The sequence below is a fragment of the Rhinolophus sinicus genome, linkage group LG01, assembly GCF_036562045.2.
Source record: "Rhinolophus sinicus isolate RSC01 linkage group LG01, ASM3656204v1, whole genome shotgun sequence".
NCBI lineage: Eukaryota > Metazoa > Chordata > Mammalia > Chiroptera > Rhinolophidae > Rhinolophus > Rhinolophus sinicus.
The window spans coordinates 30473437-30485823 of NC_133751.1; the positions used below are offsets into that span (position 1 = coordinate 30473437).

At 40.6% G+C, this 12387-nt stretch overlaps 1 long non-coding RNA gene across 1 annotated transcript; it reads left to right on the top strand.

Annotated features, from left to right (window-relative positions):
• Positions 1-279: 279 nt before the first annotated feature.
• On the top strand, positions 280-12182 carry LOC141572176 (uncharacterized). The gene is made up of 6 exons (XR_012497385.1): positions 280-350; positions 8583-8656; positions 8752-8991; positions 9733-9826; positions 10468-10601; positions 12044-12182. It is a non-coding gene; the product is annotated as an uncharacterized LOC141572176 (long non-coding RNA).
• The last annotated feature ends 205 nt before the right edge of the window (positions 12183-12387 follow it).

A 12387-nucleotide genomic window follows, 5' to 3' on the forward strand; every position in this document is an offset into this window, starting at 1 on the left:
GAGTCACTATGGAGATTAGCAATCATACGGTAAAAGTACTTTTTCTTTCACTGGTAAATTTTATTAGCAAAAGAACTAGTAAGGGAGGCTAGGGAGAGAAGTAGCAATTCCTGAGACCTGATTTTAATTTTTTTTTCCAAAACTGCAAGTCACCAAACAGAACTTATCCAGTACAATGGTGCCATTGAAAGCCTTGATTAAGTCTGTCCATCTTTTCATTTGATACTGTGTTTTAGGCATGACCCTGCCTCCTCGGTCCTCAGCAGAGGTGGGGATGGGGAGAAACGCATTGCAGTACTGCCGATATAGATAAAATTCCTACCAAAGTGGAATCCTGAATCTGGAACACGGTAAGTGCAGCTGTTACAACAATTGAAACAGCTACAGATAGGGCAGTTTCTTCAAGATACAAAGAAAAGAGAAAAAAACCACCAGTGCTATCTGTGGTGTGAGTTTACAGTGTGTTTGTGTTTTCAGTTGTGGAGAGTAAAGACCCTGGAGGCAGTGGTTGCCACCAGGGAGGGAACGGGGTGGCTGTGAGGCCCAGAGGGAGGCCTCCTTTATTTTTACTGCAAATCTTTTGTGCATCCTATGCTCCTCCATTTACAAAAGAGATTCTGCATATGGATCACTTCTTCAAATAACAGAAACAGAAACCATAATACATTTTTTTCTTTTGTCATAACAAAAATACTTTCAGGCCTCAGAGTTTGGCTCCCTTGTTTTGAGCAATATCAGAACGTTCACATATTTAGCTGAAGCTCATTGTGAGGCTTTTGGTCATGCAGTGCCATGATTTTTTATTTCCCTTTGCAGGGTTTCTGAAATCCCACCTTGTCAATGAAATGATTTTCAGCTGAACTCGTAAATACAATAGATGAAAATAAACAATACATTTAAAACATTAATTGTAGTGTTTCTACTTTAAAAAAATCAGATAAAACCCTAGGAAGATCCGCTGCTGTGTAGGAAGGTCAGATCTTTTCTCTTAGTATGTGCATAATGTTACACATTCATGCTCCAGCCCAAACGGCTTACGATGTAAAAAGGCTGATGACCAGCACTGTAATTAGGTCCTTCTTGTTCCCTTTATAGTCCAGAAAGCTCCTAGAAATGATGAGCATTATAACCTTCTGTTATATAGGATGAATTGTGCCACCCACTTCTCCACGTTTCATGTGTTAAAGTCCTAATCTCCCCCCGCCAGAATGTGACCTTATTTGGAAAAAGTGTCCTTGCAGATGTTATTAGCTAAGATGAGGTCTTACTGGAGTAGGGTGGCTTTAATCCAGTACCACCAGTGTCCTTATAACAAGGGGAACTTGGACACAGACAGGTACACAGGAAGAACATGTGAAGATAAGTGCAGAGATTGGGGTGATGGTTCTGCAAACCACGGGACACCAACGCCAGCAAAACACAGAAGCTGGGGGAGAGGCATGACACAGATTCTTCCTCACAGTCCTCAGGAGGAACCACTCCTCCCGACACCCTGATCTTGGACATCTGGCCTCCAGAACTGTGAGACCATAGTTTCTGTTGTTCAAGCCACTTGTTTGTGGTACTTTGTTACAACAGCCCCAGCGAATGGTTATACCTTCCAATCCAAATGGAATTAAGCAGCAAAATAAACCTGCAAAAGGGAAGGCAGACCACTCTAGAGTGGTCAAATCATTTCCTCTTTCTAAAAATTTGTAACTTTTTTAATGGTTAAAGAAGACTATGTGCAAGTAGCAAAAATGTGAAAATATGGTTCCCAAAGCATCATGAGTTTAACAGGTACGACCACACGTGACAGCCCCGGTGCTGGGTGCTTCACTTAGAGTATCTACAATTCTCCCAACAGTGCACGAAGTTGGTATAATTCTCTATTTTTACAGACAAGGAAACTGAGTCTCAGAAGAGCAAATGCTAATCCTAAGGCAGCACAGGCTATAAGTCATGAGTTCAAGATTTGGACACAGGTTGTTTGACAGACATTGTCAGATTCAGAACTGCTAGACTTTAAGGTCAACTGTAATTTCAAGATGCTTATTCCAACCCTTTTTTAAGTACAGAGGATTTACTCATTGTTTCAGATAAATGTGGAGGGGCAAAGATGGCAGTGGGGACACGTTGAATGGTCATCCAGTATGCAGAACCTCAACAAGGGTCTGTTGACTGTGAGTATCTCTCTCTCTCTCTCTCTCTCTCTTTCTGTGTGTGTGTGTGTGTGTGTGTGTAGTAGTAGCAGTAGTAGTAGTAGTAGTAGTAGTAGTAGTAGATGGTGGTAGTCTGAGCTTGTAGTAACAGGGAGAAATGCCCTAATAAAACTGGCGTTTTCTATGTGACTAATGTGGCTGAAATTCTTTATTCCATTTTTCATCATTTTTGGGGTGGAGGGAAGGTTCTATTTCAGGATAGCCTTACTGACATCTGGTGATTTTATAACCTGAAATCAATCTATCAAATCAACTGTACGTTCCTGGGTAAGAAATAGTATTATTTTCTTTTCTGTTCATTTGTATAGAATCTTTGGGTTCCTTGAAATATAAAAAAAAAATTTATGATAGCAATCAAATTGAAATCCGAGAGTTTCCACACAATTCTTATATAATGTTAAAATTTATAGTTTAATCGAATCCATACATGACTCTTGACCATGAGAAAATGCTATATAAATTTTAAAACATGCTGAATGTTTTGAGGAATACAATAAATAGTTCTCCATCTGAGCACATCTGACCCCTCCACCACAAGATAAAATTTACTTTTCTTCTTTTAACATATGCTCTATTTTAAGGTAGAATTTCATTTAAATGCAAAACATTGTTATTTTAAATACAAAATGAAATCTCATTTGCTTTTATCTTCTGTTACATTTTCTAATTTAATTTTGTAATCTATTGGCACCTTTCCTTTATTTGTGGGTAGTTAGTAAAGTAAAAAGCAAGACACATAGATACTTCATTTAAAATTTTGTCACTTCTACCTAAATTAAAGTCTAGCAAATTTGTGGTATCTTAACACCCCATAACAGTGGTATATTTACTCACAATCTTTTGTCACATATTTTGAGAGATTTGTATTTTTGCCCCTAAATGACTTCTAAGCATTAATTTTTTCTTTATTTCTGTTACATAACAGCATATGAGAAGCCATTAAATATGAGAAGCCATTAAAGCCTTCTCTTTGGGGAGTAGAGAGTTTCTTTAAATCACTTTTACAATAGCATTTACTGCCTTTTTTTTTTTCAGATGTGTGATTTCCGATTTACTAATACAAGTTCTCTGATGAGCTATCTAGAGGCCTATAACCCTGTTCCTATTTTTGGCACTGCCTAACTAGTTATTGGTCTTGCAGTACAACAAAGCATTTTAAACAAACCTCTTCTGTTCATCCAGACTCGCTTTAAATAAGAGCTGAAATCGATCCTGGTGCAGATGGCTGGGTTTCACCAGCATTCCCACCTTGCTGGAACTTCCACTTTTGCCACCATTTTCCACAGTGAGATAGTAGATGGAGTGGAAAATAATATTAATCTTCAAGAGAAAGATTCATGCATTATTGGTCTCTGAGAGCCAATCATTTTAAAACAATTTACCACCACAAACTGGAGCCATGTTAGAGAAACATGAACTAGAACAGGAGAAATCTGTTTTGTAATGATTTAACTGGATAGTTCCAACAAAAGCATTGCACTGGGCTATGAATCTGTGTTTTAGAAACACCACTAAGCCATACTGTGCCCGAAAACATGAAGAAATCAGGAAAAAACCAGTTTCTAGATGCCTCTCTCTCTTTCTCTCTCTTTCTTTTTAAAGATGCTTTTCTCTTTAAATGGTCATTATTCATTACCTATTTCCACTTTTTTTTTTTTTTTTACTAAAGCAGGTAATCATTATTAAATTGTATACTTCAATAAAAATTAAAACTGTGATAAAATAATTAAATTAACTCTATGCAATATTTCTTAATTTCTTACTACTAATGGTAAAAGCTGTGACCAGAAGATTTGAACATAAACATGGGTTTTCGGTAAAGTAACTCAGAGAACCCTTCTGGGTCAAAGTGTGTATGTCTAGTATCATTTCAATGAGAGACGTCAGTTTCTACAGGAGAGAAGGCACCCTGGAGTTCCCAAAGAAGAATTGATTAGCTCAAGTTTGTTTTGTATTGATAGGTGTTATCACTTCATTAATCACATTTATTCCCAGGTTTATTCCACAAAAGTACTGAATGGGGTGTATTTAGTAATTAATTGTTTAGAATTTTTAGTGACTTTTTTCCAAGAAGATAGATAACCAAGCCACATGATTTTCCTTCTAGGCATGCTGTCTGTTCTTTTGAATAGAAATGAATTATGTACTCATCCAAAGGACTTTGAGAAGGATTTTGCTAAGCATGTCTTCCATCCCACCCCCCACCCCCCCCACCCCCACTCACCCCTTTTATGGCCTCTTCGATAAAGCAGTGTAACAACATTATTTTACCAGGTTCCAAGTTGTCCCTGGGAGTCCAAAGTCCACACTCTTCAGTGGGAGCCCATGAGTATCCTGGGATGCTGAAGGTGAGGCTACAATAAGGGGTTATTTAGATAAATGGACTGAGCAGTATCTCAGGGCACCTGACACACCAGTCTTGCCAGAAAGTCTACTTTATAGGTCAACTGTGAAAGGAACCAGCAGGACCACAACTCTCACTGGTGAGACTTAAAAAGGGACTTTGAATTAGAAGATGGGTGCTCATTTATCTGCAGGACTGAAATTCATCCTCTTCTAAGATTTTGGGAAGTGAGATGAGTAACCTCCTTGGATGAGGTAGAAGATACTTGACACCATGAAACCCTGCCTTGGGATATTGGAAGGGGAGACAGGAGAAGAACCCAGGAGATGAAAATTCTTCCTGTGGGAAGGAAGATATTTGGAATGAAGAGGCTTGAAGAAGCATCTATACCAGCTAGAGCCCATGTTGTGATCCCTTTCTGAAAAGTATCTGAATGTGCCTACACTGCCTGGTGAGCTAGTCCTGGGTAAGGGAGAAAGAAGGCCTGTCCATCCAGCCCCTCCCAGCCTCCAAGGGAGAGAGGGCTGCAGCCTTTCAAGGGCATTGTGTCAGAGTTTTGTGGGGGTGGGTGGGGGAATTAAAAGAGCGAAGGAAAGCCCATCCCAAAGCCACAACAGGCAGTAGTAGACCCTTCCATGATGCTGGAGAGGACCATGGGAGATGTCAGTAACAACAAACTTTCTCTTTGCCCTGGTGACATCTAGAGGAGCAAAGGGGCAGTGCCAACTTCTGTCTGGCTTTAGGAAGAAATGGGGAGGCAATGGAAAAGAAAAAATATGAATGTGTACAACCATAGTCTTCCTAAAATCTTTAGAAAGACACAAATTTATTCTGCTACTAATGATCGACCTCTGTTAGTATTTTATGAATGGAAAGAAAGGGTTCTTAAAATAAAGGAAATGGTAATAAGTGTTTTTAAATTTAAACTTGAAGTTAATCTCGTCTCACAAATTAGGCTGCAATCACATAGGCTTTCTGTCAGTTCCCAGAACTTTCCTGCCTCCAGGCCTTTGCTTGGGCTGTTTGTTCTGTTGGGAACACTGTTCCTCTTTTTGCAGAATTTTTGGCAGAACTGCCTTCTTTTCATCCATTATGATGATTTTTAAATGGCATATCTTCAGAACGTATTTCCTGACGGCCTATCCCTTTGCCTCTGTTGTAGTGCCCTGTTTATCTCCTTTACAACATTTCTCAAAATCTGTAATTATTGTATCTAGGTATGTCTTTTCTTGCTTCCCTTCTGTCTATTCCAGGCGAGGATCTTGTCTGTCTTGTTCAATTTTGTGTTTAGTACTTAGCACAGTGCTGAGGATTTGGAAGGTCTGAAAAGAAAAATTGTTAATTGATGAACAAACGTAAATCTGGTATGTTTATACATTTAGTTGCATAAGGCTGTAGGCGGGGTGGTAAGGAGAGCTATGTGAACATGACTGTCATGCTGACTGCAGTGCCGTGCGTAATACAGTCCTTTATCTTTGACCCACGAGACTTCTGTCTTCCTATATGAGAGCACACAGCCTGGGAGACAAAAGCCTGGGAGCTACGTTTCTTAGCATCCCTTGACAGCTGGTTTCCAGTGAGGTGTTTCTCATGGGAGAGACTCCTATGCAATGAGAAGGTGGCGGTAAGGAGAAGCTCTCTGACTCCAGCAGCAGTGGTGACATGCAGCTGTGAGTTCCACTGCCTAGGGCAGTGGCCTCCTGTCCATCCTGATCTCCAGTACCACCTCCTTCCTTTCTGGTTTCCTCTCGGCCTTCCAGTGATGGAGTGGCCTAATTCCCTGCATTCGTTTCTTTTCTGTTTTAACTATGGAGAGGGCTTTCGATTTTTCTGACCGAACCCTTGACTGATACCCCCATTTAAGGCTCTTCTGGCAAGCTCAGCTGGAGGACAGGAGAGCTACCAAAGCCAGAAGGCTTCGACAAGCTTTTTAAAAACTAAGACGGGTAGGTCTGAGGAGAAGATTTTGACCAGACTTACCTTCCCAGTCTCAGGGGGAGCTGCTGGAACACGGAAAAGGTTGTGGACTTGCTCCAAAGTACCAGGGCCACATAAGTGTACTGATTAGATAAAAGAAACAAAATGGATGAGAAGCTCCGGAACATGACTGAGAGCCTTTTAAGAGAAAAACAGCCTCATCTGCTGATAAAATGTGGGCCAGTGATCAATCGTAAGTTGTCCTCTCCTCTTTATAGTGAAGGGAATGGATGTAAGCTCCCAAAGTGCCTGGGGGACTGGACATGTCTGCCATTCTGTGAGCGGTGTGGAAAGCTGAGGAGGCAGGGGAAGCAGCCCTGTGGCCCACAACAGAAAATTTGACTCACTCTGTCAGCCAAGCAAGAATAAGAAAATGGGCCCCTGTTTTGTAATTGAGACACTCACATGGGTAAAATCATGCGATGTAGATTTCATTTGCTTTCCCTTTTATGACCAACGCAAAAGCTGGTATGCTTTCCCTGAGGCTGAGTCCTTGCCAATGAGATCCCAAACCCAAACAGAACTAGGGGATACTTCGTGTCTGACCATTTTGAAACTCACTGGGATAGGGGTGGGAGGGTCTCAGGGAAAAGCATTGATTTGAAAAGATTAGGATTTTATAAAAACTAGTATTTGACCCCAAACAAAAACCTTGAATCTTTCTAGAATACTAGCTACACCAGGAAAGGCAAGAAGTCAGGTACATCCAGAGAGGTCTTGATGAAACCACATGCCCTGAGAATGGTCAAGCTGGGAGTAACTTGGAGCAAGGGAAGATCATTAAGCAATGTCTCTTCTAAATTATGCGACTCACTATGTAACTGTTGACATTTCTCCTGATATTTCACAGCTGATCATGGAGCTACCAGACTAGTTTCTGCAACAAAATTAATGATGTTTTCTAGTGCAGCCAGCTCCCATTTTTTGTCTGTTGTGTGCATGCTGATGCCACTAAAAAAAAAAAAAAGTCCCATTCCTCTTTTGGAAATGGGAAAGGTTGTCAACAGCTTCAACATGGTGCAGTGTTTCTTAGCCAAGCAAAACTTTGTCTGAAAGAAAAAGCATGATGCCTTGTACAGATGGGGTCCCTGGATGCTTGGCACTGCACATGGCTTTACTGTCTGGTGACATGTCAGAATGACTCACTGTTCTTGACACGGGCATGTGTTGGCATCAAAATCCCAAAAGAAGTCATGCTTCCTGCTATGAAAAGTGTCAAATTCATAACTAGCATATTTTCAAGAGGTGGTTTTCAAGAAATTAGAGCCAGATACAAAGTTGTTCTCTATTATGTGAGTTACTGGTTTCCCAACAGCAAATCTTGAAACAAGTGGTTAGATATCAGATGTAAGTTTCCCTTTTTTTGAGAGAAAAAGAAAGTAAATCTACTCTTAGAACAGTTTTGGCATGGGAGTAGCTCAGTTATGGCCTGACTTACCTGGCAAATATTTTTTTGTCACATATTTGAATCAATCTTTTGATTCAAGTGACAATTATGGGCGCCATTGGAAAATCACAAACCCTTTGACCAAGCTGCTGCTGGAAATGGTCAAACATGTCAAAGAGGTGAATTTCCTGATGCTGGATGATGTACTTTTGTAGCCTGGAAATGGAGGTGCTGAGGAGGTAGCATTGTAGGGATTCCTGGCAGTACGGTAAGGTTTGTTTCAATTTTCTTTTGCTCAGATAACCTTAAAATAGGAGTTTGATTTGAAATTACTTCTTGCTGACAAAGACAGCACCAATGAATCAGACTTTGTTAACGATACTGTGATGGTGAATTGTATGTGTCAACTTGATTGGATCATGGTGTGCCCAGATATTTGGTCAAATATCATTCTGAGAGTTTCTGTGAGGATGTTTTTGGTTGAGACTAACATGTAAATTGACAGATTGAGTAAAATATTATAATAGATTGCCCTCCCTATGTGGGTGGGCCTCATCCAATCAGCTGAAGGCCTAAATAGAACAAAAAGGCTGACCCTACCAACACACCTTCTAACTGGTGTATTGCCTTTTTCCTGCCTTTGAAGTCAAATTGAAACATCGTTACTTCTTAGGTCTCAAACCTGCAGGCCTTTGGAATGGAACTGCACCATTGGCTATCCTGGGACTTGCCAGCCTCCGTAACCATGTGAGCCAATTTCTTATCTATATCTCGATATGTTTATATCTCTTTCTCCATTTCTTTATCTGTATCTATATTGTTTTGCTTCTGTTTCTCTGGAGAATCCTGACTAATACAGGGACCAGCATCGATGTGAGGACAGAAGAGATGACTTGACTTAATTTATGGTCCATTCGGAGTCCTGGAGAATGCTGGTGTGCTTGACACAAGATTACTTTAATCTGGCAAATCAAGTGATGGTGGTTTTGATTCCATTTACTTCAGAGAAAATGCTGTGACATTAAGAGCTGGACCCCAGACTCCTCTGAGAGAGAACTGTCTTTGCTGGGAATCATACTCTGGTAAATGTATAACTGGGATGGATTCTGTCACGGCCCAGTTTTGCCCAAATGCTGGACCTGGTAACTTGCCCCTCTGTACCTTCAACCCCCTCTCTGGGGTACTTTTGCATGTCCTGGGCTTTTGAAAAATGAAGTGTCTATATGACATATTTTGGATGTGGGAGTGTCCAGATAAACGTCCTGCTGGTGGATGACCCATGAGTGATAATGCCCCATGCCCCCAATGAGCAATGGGATGAAAGCTGACATAATCTTTCAGTGTAGTTTCTGAGTTGTCTGTGACTCTCACTGGAGTGGCCGTGGGTGGTGCGTGGGCACTGGCTCAGCTCTCATCAGGATCCCCGCAGAAGGAACTTTAGAAATCCGGCTGCCTTCGGTGGTGACTCTGCTCATTTACTTGCTCTCCACTTTGTGATTCAGAGCTTCCTCTTACTTCCTCTCCATAGTACGTGCTCTCTTCCCTGTCACCTCCTTATCTACATAACCCTCATTTAGTTCCCATGGAGATTTGAGGGTGGAATTGTCTGCTTCACCTTCAATTTTCTTTCTAATAAATTATTATGATTAAATTCCATGGCCTGTTTCCCTCAAGGCTTTCCTGTTTCCACTTAACAGCCCATTGTAGATGTGAAACAGAAATCAAAAAGTGAACAAAAAACCAGAAATTTAACAAAAAACAAAAACCCTGCACTATGTTTTCTGCTTTTTATGCCTGCCTTTTTAATTTTAATTATTTTCAAGGTGACGTGGCTGCTTCTTGCAGAGACTGGGGACGATCAGTATAAGAAAGTGGTACAAGAACGAACAAAAACCAACGTACAAAGATTATCACCAGGTAAAAGGGGAGGAGGCCCTTGGTGTCTGGACGTCAGTGGGTCCCAAAGCTTCAAAGAATGGCCAAAGCTGCTTTGTATATTAGAAAGAGAAAAATGTGGAGCCAGCAAAATGGTATAGCATTGCACAGCATTGCTCGATTGTGACCCTTCTGTCACCCCTACCCCCCAAAAAGATTCAATCAAATCTATCCATGTCTCAAAACTTGTATGTGAGAAGGGGTTAAGATGGACTAAATGTTGGATGGGATAAGGCAGGATGTAAGGACAGCAGCACTTAGAAGTGAGGCCAGGCAAGTGCTAATTGCTGCAGGGTAAGCAGAAACCTTAAGGCACAGATTTGGATTTCCTGAGCTATGAAATTATTGAGTACAAAGAAATTTCACCCAAAGATCAAAGGAGCAGTGAGACCTCCAGCTGTCTTGAGGGTTATAATAATTCACATCTTTGTGATTAAGTGCTTACTGAAAACCAGAAATGGAAATAAGTTTGGATATTAAAATGGACAAGTGTGTTATGTCAAAGATCATTGTAATTTTAACTTCTGATTCTTGCCAAATAACTTGAGAATTCCTATTTCTGAGTAGTCATTAAGCTAATTTTCATTTCGCTTGAATGGTTTTGATTTATTTTACATTTTCAGGAAGTTGCCATAAATTTCTGCAAGGAAAAAAAAAAGGGAGTGTACCAGTCAGGGCTGATAAAGCAGAAAAGGATTTTATTGAAAGAATATGAGATTGCTCAAAGAGTTTCCAGGACGGCTGGCAAACAACCCCGGTAAGTCAGCAGGAGCAGTGGCAGGCTGTGCAGTCAGAGACATGGCCAAGATGGCACCACAGAAACAAACTCAGGCAGGCACACTGCTGTCTTCACGGAGCCCTGGATGTCTCACTGTTCACCACTGCCGCCAAAGGCACTGAACATTGCGCCCAATTGCTGTTGCCCCCACCACCATAATGGATTCTCTACTGTTCCTGCTTCTTTGTCCAAACTGGCAATGCCAGGCTGCTGCATTTAGCTGATGAAATCTGTGCCCGCAGCCCATGCCCTAACTGTCAAGGGAGCTGGGGAACAAGCATCTGGGTTTTGTGGCTCCCATGGTGGAAAGTAAGCTTGAGCAGTGAATGGGGTTAATATGGCCGTATGATGCCAGGATGTCAAAAGAAAAATAGAAGTTATCATCACATGCACTATTGAGAGAAATTATTATTTTTTTTAATAAAAAGTGTTTCTTTTTCTATATCGCCTATGAGAAAGCAATAAATATTCAAAGCAATAACAGAAATTGTATATAAAAATGGATGTGGGTATTTTTAGATTACTTTTTGGGAATAGATCCATAGGTTTCACGAACTTTTCCAAAAGCCAACGTTGTCTCATACTTTTCCCAATGCCAAATTGTCTTTCTAGCCTCTATCATCTACAGAGTTTGAATGCATCACACTCAAAATGTCCCTTAAATATATGAAACAAGGCTTAACTTCTCTCAGAAGAAAAATACAAGTTTAAATTACAGTAAGATAACATTTATTGGCAAATAAATGTTAGATTGGCAAATAAATGTCAGATTGGCAAAACCTAAAAGTTTGACAATACAGTCTATTAGTAAAGATGTTGAAAAACCAGCTTTTTCTCTCATTGCAAAATTGCCTGACCCCTGTGGAGGAAACTTTGGCAATGTGTAGCAAACTTACACATGCATAATCCTTCTTTTAGAAATCCATCTCAAAGGTATACTGGCAAAAATACAAGATACGCACAGAGGTTTTCATTGGGCCATTATTTATAATGCTAAATGCAGGAGGCAGAATTCAAAGGTAGACCCAATATTCTCAACCTCCTTTTTCCCCATGCATGCCTTGTATAACCCCCTCCTTTTGCGTGCAAACAGAATCTGTGAATATGATAGGATATCACTCTCTGGGTTAGACTATATTATATGGCAAAAGTAAAGGAATTTTTCAGATGTACTTAAGGTCCCTAATCACTTGACTTTGAGTTAATCAAAAGGAAGATTTGCTGAGTGGGTCTGACCTAATCATGTGTGTCTTTAAAAAAGAGATTCTCTTGATGGCTTTGGAGAAGGAAGCTACTACCATACATATGTGATTCTGTGCTAAAGACCTGAGGGAGGCTTCTAGGTTCTGAGGCTGGCCCCAGCTGACAGCAAGAAAACGGGGACTTTACAACCACAGTAACTGAATTCTTTCAACAACCAGTGAACTTGGCAGAGGACTCTACTCTTGACATGAGATCACAGCCTCGGCCAGCACTGATTTCAGCCTGGTGGGATGCTGAGCAGAAGACCCAGGTCACTTGTGTTCAGGCTCCTGACCAATGGAAACTGTAAGAGAATGCATTTTTGTTGTTTTAAATTACTAAGTTTGTGGTAATTTGTTATGCAGCAGTAGAAAACGAATACACTGACAAATAAAATACTACCAACGTGTCTATCCGTAGGGGACAGATTGTGAATAGACTGTGGTACACCCACACAATGGGGTATTGTTATGTAGTTGTAAAAAATAATGAAGAAGATCTGGGGAGGAATGGTGTTTTCATG